Source organism: Aptenodytes patagonicus, chromosome 1, assembly GCF_965638725.1.
Source record: "Aptenodytes patagonicus chromosome 1, bAptPat1.pri.cur, whole genome shotgun sequence".
In the NCBI taxonomy this organism is placed as follows: Eukaryota; Metazoa; Chordata; class Aves; order Sphenisciformes; family Spheniscidae; genus Aptenodytes; species Aptenodytes patagonicus.
Genome location: NC_134949.1, coordinates 184,218,977 through 184,234,886, shown reverse-complemented (window position 1 = coordinate 184,234,886; position 15,910 = coordinate 184,218,977).

Below are 15,910 nucleotides of genomic sequence, written 5' to 3'. Positions count from 1 at the left end.
AGGATGAGCACCAACATCCCACCTGGGACCCTTTTCGAATTATCCTTTTTCAGTGGTTAGGGAGAAGCTATAATGTCCTGGTGATGATCTTTTAAAATAAATGTATCCTAAAGTGGCATCAAGAGAAATCATGAAGGGAATGAGAGGGGAAAAAAAAAATAAATTCCTCACAACCTGAACGTTACTGGTAAATAAGCAAGCAATATGCTTTTTTCTTAACTCTTCAATATGCTAGTGATCATATTAGCAAAGGATAAATTATGCATACTTACTTGTACGAAAAGAAATCACCCTCTCTAAGCTTTAGTGACCTAGATTAAGTGAATTCAGGTGAGAATATGTTGATTCTATGACTCATTAATTATGTCCCATTGTGAATATTGGTATCAATAATGGCTTTATTTACATTATCATGTATATTTTGGCCCTGATGTTCTGTAGTGGCAAAAGTGTTCATATCTGGAGTTCCTTTTGGGTTTAGCTTTAAACATAACAAGGCAATGTCATGTCTTACTGCTAAATATAGATAATACCCAGAGATGCAAAACCAGAATACCTCCCTATAGCTGTAGCTGTATGTGTAAAACATTTTAATATCATCTGTATCATATGACCCTATATGATATTGACTGTATCTGTCATACAACTGTAAGAAACTCTACTAGCACTGCTAGACAAATTTAATACAGAAAAGACAGATAAGTAAAAACTTTACAATTACTTTTTTATCATAGTCTAATCTAAATATTCCACAAGAAAATACCAGGTTTTATGTTATTAAAACCTGTTATAATTAAACAAAGACCTCTGATACTTATATATACAATTATGTATAAGATACTTATAAGATATGTATCAAATCACATAGATGCATATATACATATACACAAAAATTTAAAAAGTTGTACATAAATATGTGCTTATGTATGTATAGACATAAAATTAAATACATTAAATCATCTAAAATTAAACATATTTTGATTTATGCTGAACAATCCTTTTTCCTGAAATTTCCATTTTATACGAAAATTTATGTTTTATTTTAATTAAAAATGGAAATAATTATGTATATAGGTAACTGAAAACACTGAAACCAACTTTTTTTTTTCTTCTTTTTTCCTTAATAAGTGATAAATACCAACATTTTTGGTCCCCAGTCAGCTAGGTAACAAAGCAAATTTTCCTATATCTATTTTGAGATCTTCAGAGTTTGACTAAGTAATGGGAAGAATAGGCTCATGCCTAGTACGATAGCTTCTGTAGTTGTAACAGCAATAGAATAGTCTTCCCTTTACTGAAAAAGTTGTGTTGTGGTTTAACCCGGCAGGCAGTTAAACACCACAGAGCCATTTGCTCACTCCCCCCCGTCCCAGTGGGATGGGAGAGAGAATCAGAAAAAAAAAAAGCAAAATTTGCGGGTTGAGATAAAGACAGTTTAATAGGACAGAAAAGGAAAGGAAAATAATAATAATATTAATGATAAAAGAATATACAAAACAAGTGATGTGCAATGCAATTGCTCACTACCCACCGAACGATGCCGAGCCAGTTCCTGAGCAGCAGTCACTGCCCCCTGGCCAACTCCCCCCAGTTTATGTACTGAGCATGACATCACATGGTATGGAATATCCCTTTGGCCAGTTTGGGTCAACTGTCTTGGCTGTGCCCCCTCCCAGCTTCTTGTGCACCTCCAGCCTTCTCAGTCGATAGAGCATGGGAAGCTGAAAAGTCCTTGACTAGTGTCAGCACTACTTAGCAACAACTAAAACATCGGTGTGTTATCAACATTATTCTCATCCTAAATCCAAAACACAGCACTGTACCAGCTACTAGGAAGAAAATTAACTCTATCCCAGCCAAAACCAGGACAAATTGTAAGAACTTGTCATTGCAAAAGCTTAAACTTTCAGTCAAGTATGGTATCAAAACTACCTATGAACTGTCATTTGAAGCTGCTTTATGAAAGATGTAGATGGATCAAGCTGTTTGGAATCTAAATCTGTAGCCATGGAATACAGTTCTGAAGAGATTAGCAAATAACTATTTGGCCTGAGTGAGTACTGGGTTCCCTACTCTTGTTTTTGGTGGTGGTGGTGAGTGAATTCTCCTTTAGTAGGACTACAGGTTTCCTTTTGATTTATAGGTATGCAGCCTTAAGGAGCACAGTCTACCAAGTGAGTCATACTTACATAACTATCAAAACTTCTTCCTATCAAGAGCCATAATATATTTTTTTTTTTCCAGTTAGATTTGAACTTATCTCATTTTAATATATAAAAATATTTTCTGTTAATGCATGTTAATTCCTGTTCTTTATTTTTAATGAACTGCAAAACTACTGTCTCCAACTGCCCTGAATGCACATTTATTTGCCCGTATCATTTGTAGTCATATCACTTTATCTGGCCCTGCCTGCCTCCCAAGCAATCCTTGAAGCCTGAGTCTTCTGTAGTTGAGATACTGTCTTCAGGAATTCTGAAAGTAAAAGTTAGGATAAAATTTCACTTGGAGATGTACAGTTACTTAGTCTTGCACAAGACTATTAATTTAAAGCTTTGTATATATTGCAATAATAGGATTCTTGTTCATTAAATAAAATTAGAAAAACTTGAATGTATGTGAAATTACATAATGAAAAGTTAAGTGATATTTATATTCTCCATAGATTCTTATTACTATGGAACAATTTCTGCAGAATATCACATGGAAATGTTAATTGTATTTGTTTATATTTTTATAATTTAATCTTATTTTCCTTATTAATAAAATAAGATGTGAAATATTCCAAGTTCATTAAAGTAATGAATATGCAACAAGATAAAGGAATTTAGGTGGAACAAGATTGGGAATTTTGTTTTTAACATAGCAGAACTGGCAAATATACAAATGACTAAGATGTAAACATGCATCATTTTCTTCTATCACATGCAAAAAAAAAAAAAACCCAAACCCTCCTTCAATATGGCTAGCAGAGTGTTTCTGTATCATATAAAAAATATTCTTCTCATCTATGATGATGCTATAGTGTAATATTAAAAGTTCTGAAGCAAAAGAAAATACGCACTTTAAAACTTAATGCTGTTAAAGCATGTCAATGCATTCAAATCACCCAGATCTACAATCATTTTTTACCTATAATCATAAGAATCCTTACTATCTTGAGTTACCTTGGTCTTCATTAGTGCCATCAAAAACCTTAAAAGACTTTTGGATAGGATTATTACAGAAATTGAACCTTAATTGGAACTTAAGCTCTATAATTATGCATAATTACCCATGTTTATCACTCCTATGATGAGCACACATTTTTTTTAGCTGTAAGGCAAAATGAGTTAAAGCTTCTAGAAGCATTGGATAATATGATTTGTATGCACTTCACTGACTTTGTTAGGCTGTATAGTTTTAAAATTTAATTAAAAATGTATTTTCACTCTTTGGCCTTTGACATTGGTAAGGAACATGAATGGAGAAAAGTACAGGTCTTGATGGCAAGTGATAGCCCTTCATTTCCTTTATTCCTTGAAACATGGGCCAAAAATTATGTAGTACTGTCCTTTGCACGACTTCTTTCCATTCTGAAATATTCAGATGAACCAATGTACAAACACAAGGGAAAAGAAGGGCGCATTTAATCCAGTTTTATTATTTTTCAAAGATAAGTATGATTAAATCAGACTCACTTAGCCTCAGTCTTTACTTGGGTCTATTTAAACTACAAGTCATGTTGGTTGTCACCCCAGGGAGTAGATTTACGATAATGTGGCACAGTCATTTGTAAAAGTACTCTTCATAACTAATGCAGCTTGCTTGGATGAGTTTCACCATTTGTAAAGAAACAGTCACATGCTGTGACTTCTGTTTGTGCATATTAAGTTTTCTGAGCTCAATCTTTTAAAATTTGATCGTTGTGTCAGCAGGATTTATATTCAGTGGCCATCACTGTCATTAATTCCATGAAATCAGTTATGAGATTAGATCCATTTACTTTTATAATTGTAACTATCATTGCACCTGCCTCAGAGTTACTTACAGATATCATAACTGTGGTGCTCCAGGGATAAGGAAACACTGTGGTTCTGCAAAGTGTTCAAAACCATTACTATTCTGATTTGGTAGTAATAATTTTACGTAAGAAAAAACTAAGATAAAGTTCCAAACTTTTTTAATCAGTTCAGTTTTTCTTGTTTAACAAGAAAGTACTGTGTGATTTCTAAAAATTAAGTGGATGGTAGTGCTAATAAGGGATATAAAGTCAGTGTTGTTTTCTTTTGTATGTTCCTATCAAATCAGCTACTGATTACCATTAGAAATTCAAGCCTGATTTAATGTTATGTGTCATGATGAAAGGTGACACTAATCAAATTGTATATACATATATATCAAAATATATGTATTTTTTCTTTATCTTGTGGGAATGATCACCTGCATTTTCAATATATTATTATTGAACAAGGCAAAATACAGATGTGCAACAAATTTAAATAAGAAGTTTGATAGTTGCTATTGATTATGTCAAAGTTAGATAGATGTTAAGATGTGTTGTGGTTTAACCCCAGCTTGCAACTAAGCACCACACAGTTGCTCTCTCACTCTGCTCCAGTGGGATGGCGGAGAGAATCGGGAAAAAGGTAAAACTTGTGGGTTGAGATAAAGACAATTTAATAAGACAGAAAAGGAAGGGGAAATCATAATAATGATAAAAGAATATACAAAATGAGTGATGCACAATACAATTGCTCACCACCCGCTGACCAATGCCCAACCAGTTCCTGAGCAGTGGTCACACACCCCTGGCCAACTCCGTCCAGTTTTTTGTTCAGCATGACATCATATGGCATGGAATATCCCTTTGGCCAGTTTGGGTCAACTGTACTGATTACGTCCTCTCCCAGTTTCCTGTGCACCTCCAGCCTCCTCGCTGGCAGGGCAGGATGAGAAGCTGAAAATTCCTTGACTTAGTGTAAGCACTGCTCAGCAACAATTAAAACATCAGTGTGTTATCAACATTATTCTCATACTAAATCCAAAACACAGCACTATACCAGCTGCTACGAAGAAAATTAACTCTATCCCAGCTGAAACCAGGACAATATCTACCCCTTATTCTATACCATCTACGTCATGCTCAGGTCCCACATTTTCCAATGCATCCCAATTCATCACCACCACCTTTCCATCTTTTGAGATATATACACACAGCTATCAGTCCCTTAGTCCATGGCCATCCCTCTAAAATGTTTGTTGTGTTCATTTAGTCCATGACTTTGGGCTCTATCTCTCATAACTGTCCTTCAGGGCAGGAGAGATGGTGTGTGGTGGTGGATTATTGCATGCTGAAGCCAGTTCTGGTTCCATCACTGCTGTGCTTGTCTGGTTCTATCATCGCTGCACTTTGCTCAGTTTCATCCAAATTCATTCTTCATTAATTTGGGTGATTCTTACTGTAATACCATTGATATGGCATATAGCCACCATAGTAGTGATGACATACAGTATTATATAGCAACTAACATCATACAATTTAATTTATTTGCTATTCTCACCCAAAATCAAATCCCCTTGAGGTACACATCAGAATTCCCCATCTTCCCGCATCACCCACCAAGTGCACCCAGGTCCTTGAGAAAAAGCAATCCCACGGATGGGTTTGCCTTTGCCCGAGGCAGGAAGAACCCAGACTGTCTTCCACAGCATATTTTTTATGTGCACTACAGGGACTTTATTCCCATCTACAGTACGTAAAAGTTTTGACTGGGTGGAGTCAGCTTGATTGGCAGATCCCCGAGTATTGACTAACCAGATGGCTTTTGCTAAATGTGTATCCCAATGTTTGAACGTCCCAGCACCCATTGCTCTCAGTGTAGTCTTTAACAGTCCATTGTATCGTTTGATTTTCCCGGAGGCTGGTGCATGATAAGTGATGTGATACACCCACTCGATGCCGTGCACTTTGGCCCAGGTGTCTATGAGGTTGTTTTGGAAATGAGTCCTGTTGTCTGACTCAGTTCTTTCTGGGGTGCCATGTCACCATAAGACTTGCTTTTCAAGGCCCAGGAGAGTGTTCCGGGCAGTGGCATGGGGCACAGGATAAGTTTCCAGCCAGCCGGTGGTTGCCTCCACCATTGTAAGCACATGGTGCTTGCCTTGGTGGGTTTGTGGGAGTGTGATATAATCAATCTGCCAGGCCTCCCCATATTTATATTTCAGCCATCGTCCTTCATACCAGAGAGGCTTTAACTGCTTGGCTTGCTTGATCGCAGCACATGGTTCACATTGATGGATAACTTGTGCAATAGTGTCCATGGCCAAGTCCATCCCTCGATCATGAGACCATCTATATGTTGTGGATTGAGAAAAACGCATTAGCGATATCAATTGTGGCATACCACTTAGCTGCCTTTGACTCCAGTTCATACTGAAGTTCAAGCAAGTCCGGCATGGCAGCACTCAGTGGCAGCGTGACTTCATTCAGGCCACGACAGTCTACTGTTAGTCTTCACTCTCCATTAGACTTCCGCACTGGCCATATGGGACTGTTAAAGGGTGAGCGAGTCTTGCTGATCACTCCTTGGCTCTCCAGTCGACAAATCAGCTTATGGATGGGAATCAGAAAGTCTCGGTTGGTGCGATATTGCTGCCGGTGCACCGTGCTGGTAGCGATTGGCACCTGTTGGTCTTCGACCCTCAGCAACCCCACAACAGAAGGGTCCTCCGACAGACCAGGCAAGGTGGACAGCTGTTTAATTTCCTCTGTCTCCAAGGCAGCTATACCAAAAAGCCCACTGGTACCCTTTTGGGTCCTTGAAATACCCTCTCCTGAGGTAGTCTATGCCAAGGGTACACGGAGCCTCTGGGCCAGTCACAATGGGGTGCTTTTGCCACTCATTCCCAGTTAGGCTTACTTCAGCCTCCAATACAGTTATCTGTTGGGATCCCCACTGTCACTCCAGAAATACAGATGGGTTCTGCCCTTTTATAGCTGTGAGAGACCGCAAGAGTTAATGTCTCAAACATTGTGGTAAACCAGGTTGTGGTTTAACTTAGCCTAGAAAAGAGGTTCCATGGTAAAGTTGCTTGTGACTAAATACCATAATGAATTCCAGGTTTAAATAGATAGATAGATAAATAGACAGACAGACAGATAGATAGATAGATAGATAGATAGTCAGTCAGTCAGTCAGTCTGTCTCAGGATTCACTGTAACATTAGACACCCAGCATGGATGAGCAAGATAGAGGCATAGAAGCATATCAGCAAAATAGAGGCATAGTCATCATGCTTGGATCCAATGTAGGGATACAGGGAATACCAGAAAGCCATTCAGGTTGTAGATGGCTGTGTCTTTTTCCATATTAGGTATCTGAAAAGCTGAAGGTGACTAATCTTTTTTAAACTTAAGGGTCTCAGATTTGTTTAGCTAGATGAGTTCAAATGATTCCTTCCTTTTTTTTTAGGAGCTTGGTTCATAAAATGGAATTGAAAGAGAAGAATTAGACATCAACATTTTCCTTACAGAGAAGAAAAGTAATTTTGCCCTTGTACTAAAGAACCTGAAGATATTAAATCATGGAAAAACCTGCAAACTGAACACAGAATTGATGTAAGCAAGACAGAAAACCCAAAACCCAGTAAAATCTACAAAACCCTGCACCCTTCTTGCACTGTAGTTTTTTTGTAGTGATATGTTCTTGGACATCTGTAGTAGAATTTCATGTTTAAAGTCTGTCAGATCTCCTAGGTGAATACTCTTCAGCCCTGATGACTTACTAGCTTCTAACTTCTCTATTTAGTCTAATATTTCCTGCATTTTTTCTTTTTTCTTTTTCTTTTTCTTTTTTTTTTTTTTTAAATTTAATTTTTCTAGTTCCTCTGGCCTACCTTCTGGAAGGGATCCAAAATCTGTCAGAATATCCCCAACATAGAATTCACTGAGAATTCATCTGCTCTAGTCTTCTAATCCATGAGTACCCGTTTTATATTTTTGTCATTGGTTTAACTTCTTATGTGACATCATCCATTGAGTTTATTTAATATCTTGCTTTATTTTTTTATTATTGATTTGATCATTCATTCATAGATTATGTTTTGAATTTTCTTTTTAATTTTGACCTGTCAATTCACAAGATAATCTTTTCTTTAATGAAAAAAAAAAAAGAAAAAGAAAAAAAAAGTTGTAAAACTGAGTACTTCTGGGTTCATGCCATTCATCTGCAAAGTATCAGGCATGCTTTTTTTTACTTATTCCGAATCATATTTTTGTATTTCACATTACACAGTAGTTAAATACAAGAAAATAGCAACAACATTAGAGACAAAGACCAAAACACTGGATGTTCTTTTTCCACTTTAAGACCCTAATCAGTAAGTTACTTGTTTTCTACCTCTAGTTCAGTGAATCTGTAATGATACAGTGTTCAAGAAGAGTTGGGAATTTTTAAGTTTTTCTTGTGATTAGGAAGCTGTTAGGGTAGAGACATATATGCAAACGCTTCAGTCTGAAGAGCTCTGGAGTTTGCTTTTGCACTTCTTGGTCACTTCTGTAGCTCCTTGAGCTATTATACAATGTAACAGCAACTACCATTAAACTGATAGTTACTAACAGAGGCCACTAACCAACAGTAACTAACAATAACTAAGTCCATCTAAGGGTATTTGTTAGAGGGTGGCTTAGTTCCTACATCCCTACTGGATTCTGGAAGAAAGTGAGCAATGATTTGCAAAGAAAGACCCTTAGAAGATCTAGACATAGCTAGGGCTCTCTATATCTGTTGAATTCTGACATTAAAGAAGATTTTGTGATTTATGCCTTGACAGATTCAGGCACCTTCTAAAAATTTTCAGATTTTTATATAGGAAATTTTTGAATTACAGTTTCGGACACCTCAGCTTTGCTTTAGTCCTTCTCTTGGGACCTTTGCGCTTTATTAGATATAGTCTTAGAACTGTAATTAGGACTGAGCAAATGATTTGAGAGTCCATCATTTATTAAATAGTTTTGTCTTTTTCAGTGTATGAAAGCATCATTAATATTTCTGTTTTAACAAAATGAGCTATTATAAATTATTCAATGAGAACACTGTGCATATAAATAACCATCTGAGCAAAAGAATCACTTGTTCAGTTAATTATCAACACTCACTGCAACCATCTCAAATAAAAGACTATTTTGTAGTGTACATGGTTACAAGTGTCAGGTTGATTCATTAATATGAAGGGTATGGTAATGGTTGCAAGAAGATCTCAAGAGTCTGACCTGACAATTACTTGGGGGAAAAAAAAAAAAAAAAAAAAAACAAACAGCAAAAAACACTCAAAAAGAAAACCAAAAAAACCCCTCTTTTTTTTTTTTTTTCAAAACATTAGCTTTTGCTAACTTCCTAACAGATATAAAAGGCTAACTACACTAACAGATAGAGTAGAAGCAAAGGGGGTATGAGCAAGATAAATAGCAAAAAAAAAGGCTAGCCAAAAAACCACCCCAAAACCCTATATAACAGGACAGTCCTCAGTGACAAGTGGTTTTTTTTTTTTCCTTCATAACATGCATTAACGTTGTATTCAGATTTTCAGTCTGTAGCTAGGGATAAAAGGTCTGATATTTATATTTGAAGCAATAATGACATGTGCAGCTCTGATCATACGCACATAATAATGACTTTTCACCTTAGGAAGAAAAAAAAATCCTCAAAGAACAAGGACCTTAGACACACAGAAGGAATGAATATATTAAAAATTCTTCCTGCATAGTGGAATGACAAACAATCAAATTGACACAGCATTTAAGGGCCAAATCCAACTAGGGAATTAGGTAATCAAAGTGAGATTTAAATAGATTTTCAATTAGGTTCCTTTTATTCCATGTTATACCAATCACTTCTCATTATTTCTTACTCAGATTTATGAGGTTTAAAACTTATCCAGCTTTCCGTAGTTGTCAATTCTGTCAACTGTGATTTCAAGTGGATTCATAATAACTTTCTTAAACATTTTTAGTGGGATTCATTTGGCAGATATTTGTCCTTCAAAGCTCTTTTTTGTACAATGATGGATTTATTTTAAAAATTAATTATCTTTTAAATAGTAGAGTAATATATTGGATAGCTGCACGAATGAGAATCCTTATTTCATTATTAGGGAAATTAGTCTCAGAATTAGAATAAACCTAATGATAATCTACAGAATCCATGTTGAACCATCTTTTAGCTGTAGCTAATTTAAAAAGAACTGTGCAGTATTTGTATTTTTCAAATGTTTTATTTAAAAGGAGTGGGGGTTGGAATATCCTTCAGTAATACTTTTTGAGCAAAAATGTAATATAGCCTTTCTTTAAGATACCTTACCAATTAGCTCACAGTTTTTCTTAAGGTTGGTATATAATATAGCTATGTGAAAGCTGATATAAATAAACAGGAAGTTGTCATACCTCAGCTCCTCACGAAACTATCTTTCATCATTAATAGTATTGAAACAAACAAATCAGCCAGGTTTCACAATATCCAATTTCCTAGTCTTCATTATTTTCTTTCACAAGCTTTAAACAAGTTAACATACTAAAATTATTGAAGCTGTATAAATTTATATGCAAATCTATTTTAACTGCCTGATAGTAGTTCAAAGCTGTAAGGAACGATAAATAGTTTATCTAATTACATGATTTTTAATGCCAATGTTTTCACGATGCTGATTGGTTGGGTTTGTGTCATTAGAATCAAAAGATATGCATGAAATGTTTTTATTACCCTCATTAATGATGTTAAGCTCAAAAAGTACAGTTATTACATTGCTGTGGTGTCACTGCATATTAGGATTGGCAAAAACACATTTCTATAGTGCTAATACTTTAAAATTTTAACACATACCAGCAAAAGCAATGAAATCTAAGTTTGGAACTTATGCCTTAATTATTATAATGTGAATATAAATAGTGAAAATGGAGACAAAACATATTTTCAGCTTTTTAATTTGCATTTCACATATATATGATATAATTAATGTATTAAATAGACTAATGGTTTGCAAGACTTTCATTTAGAAAAAAGAAGTTCCAAATTTAGACTGTGAAAAACATCTGCAAGATGCACTCATACTTCTGTTTAGAAAGTGGATAGACTTTGTAAATTTATGCTATTATTGACTTGTTTCTTAATTTTCATTAGATGCCAGTTTAATATTAGTAAAAGATGTTAAAATTTTCCTCAAACATTCTAACTTTATAAGCTTCTAGTCTTCAGAAAGCTATTTTAATTGTGCATTTTACTGAAACAACAATGACAAAACAGCTTGCAGTTTATCTATGAAAAAGTGTCAATAAACAATTACTCTAAATATTATTAGTAGCTACATATGTTGTTATTTGTCACGTGCCACAAACAGGACAAACTCTGAATTGGAGCATCATTGTACTGGATACTGCACATTATGGGAAACGATTGTCCTTGCTTAGTTTTAATTTCAGGAGTGCTGCAAATGCCACACAAACAAATTCTCATGAGGAAAATGAGAAGATGATTTGTGACAAAGGGGATTCTTGAGTAAAGTTAAGATAGCTTTTAGGTTATCTTTTTCAAATGTTTCTACGTACAGTGCTTTGTAAACTTACTCAAACCACTCAATCCCTTTCTTTCCCAAGATCAGATCATAACTAAAAATATGTCACCTTTTAATAGAACTAGAAATTCTCTGAAATTCATCCTAATATTTTTCCTAATTTTGCCACTGAGTTGTGTACCCTCCAATGCTACTAAAATTTCAAGAACAGAAGAGCATTCAGATTGTAATAATCTCAGCTGAATTTAGGCATCTGCAATATATATTCTTGTAGCTAGATTACTCTTACAACTACACATCCTAGGCTGGCAACTGGTAAAGGTTCAAACATAGGTACTAAGTAGTCACCTACTTTACACTGAGTTGAATCCTCAAACTTACTTCAATTACCCCCAAAATTGGTGTACAATGACTCAAAACATAGCACTGAAATTTACAGAAAAGTAATGGTATAAATCATACCCTGGGAAAGTTATGGCTTCATTGGTAGTTTTGCTTGGTTCTTACTGTAAGTAAAAATGTACAAACATTTCATCAAATATTGTAAAAAGAACCCAGATATTCTCAAGAGTAACTTTAGCAAGTAATTCAGTTGAAGAGGAATAATGATATTCACTGTAATAAATTTTACTCAATAGAAAGGTATAACAGCTTCTGTCTCTCAATAATATTTTGCAGTCTTTCTCTCTAAGGAAAGGTAGAAAATTAATAATAATTATGCACATATAAACATTTCCACTGGATGCTATTAAAAATCTCCAGAGAAACTCTATTAAGAGCTGTGCCTAAAAAAGCAAAAAAAAAAAAGTATTTCATAGGATAATAAGATAATTTGGGTTGGGAGAGATCTTGGTGAACCTCCTGCTCAAAGCAGGTTCATCTGTGAGGTCAAACTGCCTTAGGGCTTTATCCAGTCAGGTCTAGAAAACCTCCAAGGTTGGAGACTGCACAATCTCTGTGGGCTACACGACCCACTGCCTGACTGTCCTCTTAGGAAAAAGTTTATTTTATACCCAGTCTAACTGTCTCATGTTTCAACTTATGCTGGTTGCCCCTAGTCCTCCCACTATGCATGGTTGTGAAGAGCCTGGATCCATCTCCTCTGTCACCCCCCTTTAGTTACTAGGGAGCTGCTGTTAGGTCCCCTTGAAGCTGTCTCTTCTCCAGCTGAACAAGCCCCTGTCAACCTCTGGACAAGTGCTCCAGCCCTGACCATCCTGGTAGCCCTCTGCTGAACTTGCTCCAGTTTATCATTTTTCTGTACTCAGCAGGCCTGAAGTTGGATGCTTTAGAATCATAGAATAATAGAATTGTTTAGGTTGGAAGTGATCTTTAAGATCATCAAGTCCAACCATTAACCTAGCACTGCCATGTTCACCACTAAACCATGTCCCTAAGCACCACATTTTTTAAATAACCTCCACAGATGGTGACTCAACCACTTCCCTGGGCAGCCTGCTCTAGTGCTTCACAACCCTTTTGGTGAAGAAATATTTCCAAATATCCAATCTAAACCTCCCCTGGCGCAACTTGAGGCCATTTCCTCTCGTCCCATCACTAGTTACTTGGGAGAAGAGACTGACACCCACCTCGTTACAACCTCCTTTCAAGGTCGTTGTAGAGTGCAATAAGGTCTCCCCTGAGACTCCTTTTCTCCAGGCTAAACAGTCCCAGCTCCCTCAGCTGCTCCTCATAAGACTTGTGCTCTAGACCCTTCACCAGCCTCGTTGCCCTTCTCTGGACACGCTACAGCACCTCAATGTCTTTCTTGTAGTGAGGGGCCCAAAACTGAACACAGTAGTCGAGGTGCAGCCTCACCAGTGCCGAGTACAGGGGGACCATCACTTCCCTACTCCTGCTGGCCACACGATTTCTGATACAGGCCAGGATGCCATTGGCCTTCTTGGCCGCCTGGGCACACTGCCGGCTCATGTTCAGCCGGCTGTCAACCAACACCCCCAGGTCCTTTTCTGCTGGGCAGCTTTCCAGCCACTCTTCCCCAAGCCTGTAGCGCTGCATGGGGTTGTTGTGGCCAAAGTGCAGGACCTGGCACTTGGCCTTGTTGGCCGCCTGGGCACACTGCCGGCTCATGTTCAGCCGGCTGTCAACCAACACCCCCAGGTCCTTTTCCGCCAGGCAGCTTTCCAGCCACTCTTCCCCAAGCCTGTAGCGCTGCATGGGGTTGTTGTGGCCAAAGTGCAGGACCTGGCACTTGGCCTTGTTGAAGCTCACACAGTTGGCCTCGGCCCATCGATCCAGCCTGTCCAGGTCCCTCTGCAGAGCCTTCCTACCCTCAAGCAGATCAACACTCCCGCCCAACTTGGTGTTGCCTGCAAACTTACTGAGGGTGCACTAGATCCCCTTGTCCAGATCATTGATAAAGATATTAAACAGAACTGGCCCCAAAACTGAGCCCTGGGAAACACCACTTGTGACCGGCTGCCAACTGGATGTAACTCCATTCACCACAACTTTTTGGGCCCAGCCATCCAGCCAGTATTTACCCAACGAAGAGTACGCCCATCCAAGCCATGAGCAGCCAGTTTCTCGAGGAGAATGCTGTGGGAAATGGTGTCAAAGGCTTTACTGAAGTCCAGGAAGACAACATCCACAGCCTTTCCCTCATCCACTAAGCGGGTCACCTTGTCCTAGAAGGAGATCAGGTTAGTCAAGCAGGACCTGCCTTTCATAAATCCATGCTGACTGGGCCTGACCACCTGGTTGTCCTGTACATGCCACATGATGACACTCAAGATGAACCACTCCATAATCTTCCTCGGCACCGAGGTCAGGCTGACAGGCCTGTAGTTCCCCGGATCCTCCTTCCGGCCCTTCTTGTAGATGGGCGTCACATTGGCAAGCCTCCAGTCAACAGCGACCTCCCCAGTTAGCCAGGACTGTTGATAAATGATGGAAAGTGGCTTGGTGAGCACTTCTGCCAGCTCCCTCAGTACCCTTGGGTGGATCCCATCTGGCCCCATAGATTTGTGCATGTCTAAGTGGTGTCACTAAGCATTTCCCCTTGGATTATGGGGGCTTCATTCTGCTCCCTGTCCCTGTCTTCCAGCTCAGGGGCTGTGTACCCAGAGAACAACTGGTCTTACTATTAAAGACTGAGGCAAAGAAGGCATTAAGTACCTCAGCCTTTTCCTCATCCTTTGTCACTATGTTTCCCCCCGCATCCAGTAAAGGATGGAGATTCTCCTTAGCCCTCCTTTTGTTGCTAAGGTATTTATAGAAACTTTTTTTATTGCCTTTTATGGCAGCAGCCAGGTTAAGTTCTAGCTGGGCTTTGGCCCTTCTAATTTTCTCCCTGCATCACCTCCATGACATCCTTGTAGCCCTCCTGAGTTGCCTGCCCCTTCATCCAAAGGTCATAAACTCTCCTTTTTTTCCTGAGTTCCAGCCAAAGCTCTCTGTTCAGCCAGGCCAGTCTTCTTCCCCGCTGGCTCATCTTTCGGCACATGGGGATGGCCTGCTCCTGCGCCTTTAAGATTTCATTCCTGAAAAATGTCCAGCCTTCCTGGACTCCTTTGCCCTTCAGGACTGCCTCCCAAGGGACTCCGCCAACCAGTCTCCTAAACAGGCCAAAGTCTGCCCTCCAGAAGTCCAAGGCAGCAGCTCTGCTGACCCCCCTCCATACTTCTCCAAGGATCAAAAACTCTATCATTTCATGATCGCTATGCCCAAGACAGCCTCCAACCATCACATCACCCACAAGTCCTTCTCTGTTCACAAACAACAGGTCCAGCAGGGTGCCTTCCCTAGTTGGCTGACTCACCAGCTGTGTCAGGAAGTTCTCTTCCACACACTCCAGGAACCTCCTAGACTGTTTCCTCTCTGCTGTACTGTATTTCCACCAGACATCTGGTAAGTTGAAGTCCCCCACGAGAACAAGGGCTAGCCATTGTGAGACTTCTGCCAGCTGCTTGTACAATATTATTTTCTGCCTCTTCATCCTGGTTGGGTGGTCTATAACAGACTCCCATCATGATATCTGCCTTGTTGGCCTTCCCCTTGATTTTTATGCAAAAACACTCAACCCTATTGTCACTATCATTAAGCTCTAGACAATCAGAACACTCCCTAATATACAGGGCTACCTCACTGCCTCTCCTTTCTTGCCTATCCCTTCTGAAGAGTCTATAGCCATCCATTGCAGCACTCCAGTTGTGGAAGTCATCCCACCATGTTTCCATGATGGCAACTACATCATAGTTTTCGTGCTGCACAATGGCTTCCAAATCCTCCTGTTTGTTATCCATGCCACGTGCATTGGTATAGATGCACTTCAGTTGGGCTATTGATCCTGCCACCTTTTTTTGGGGGAGAAACCCTAATTCCTACGTGACCATTGTCACGT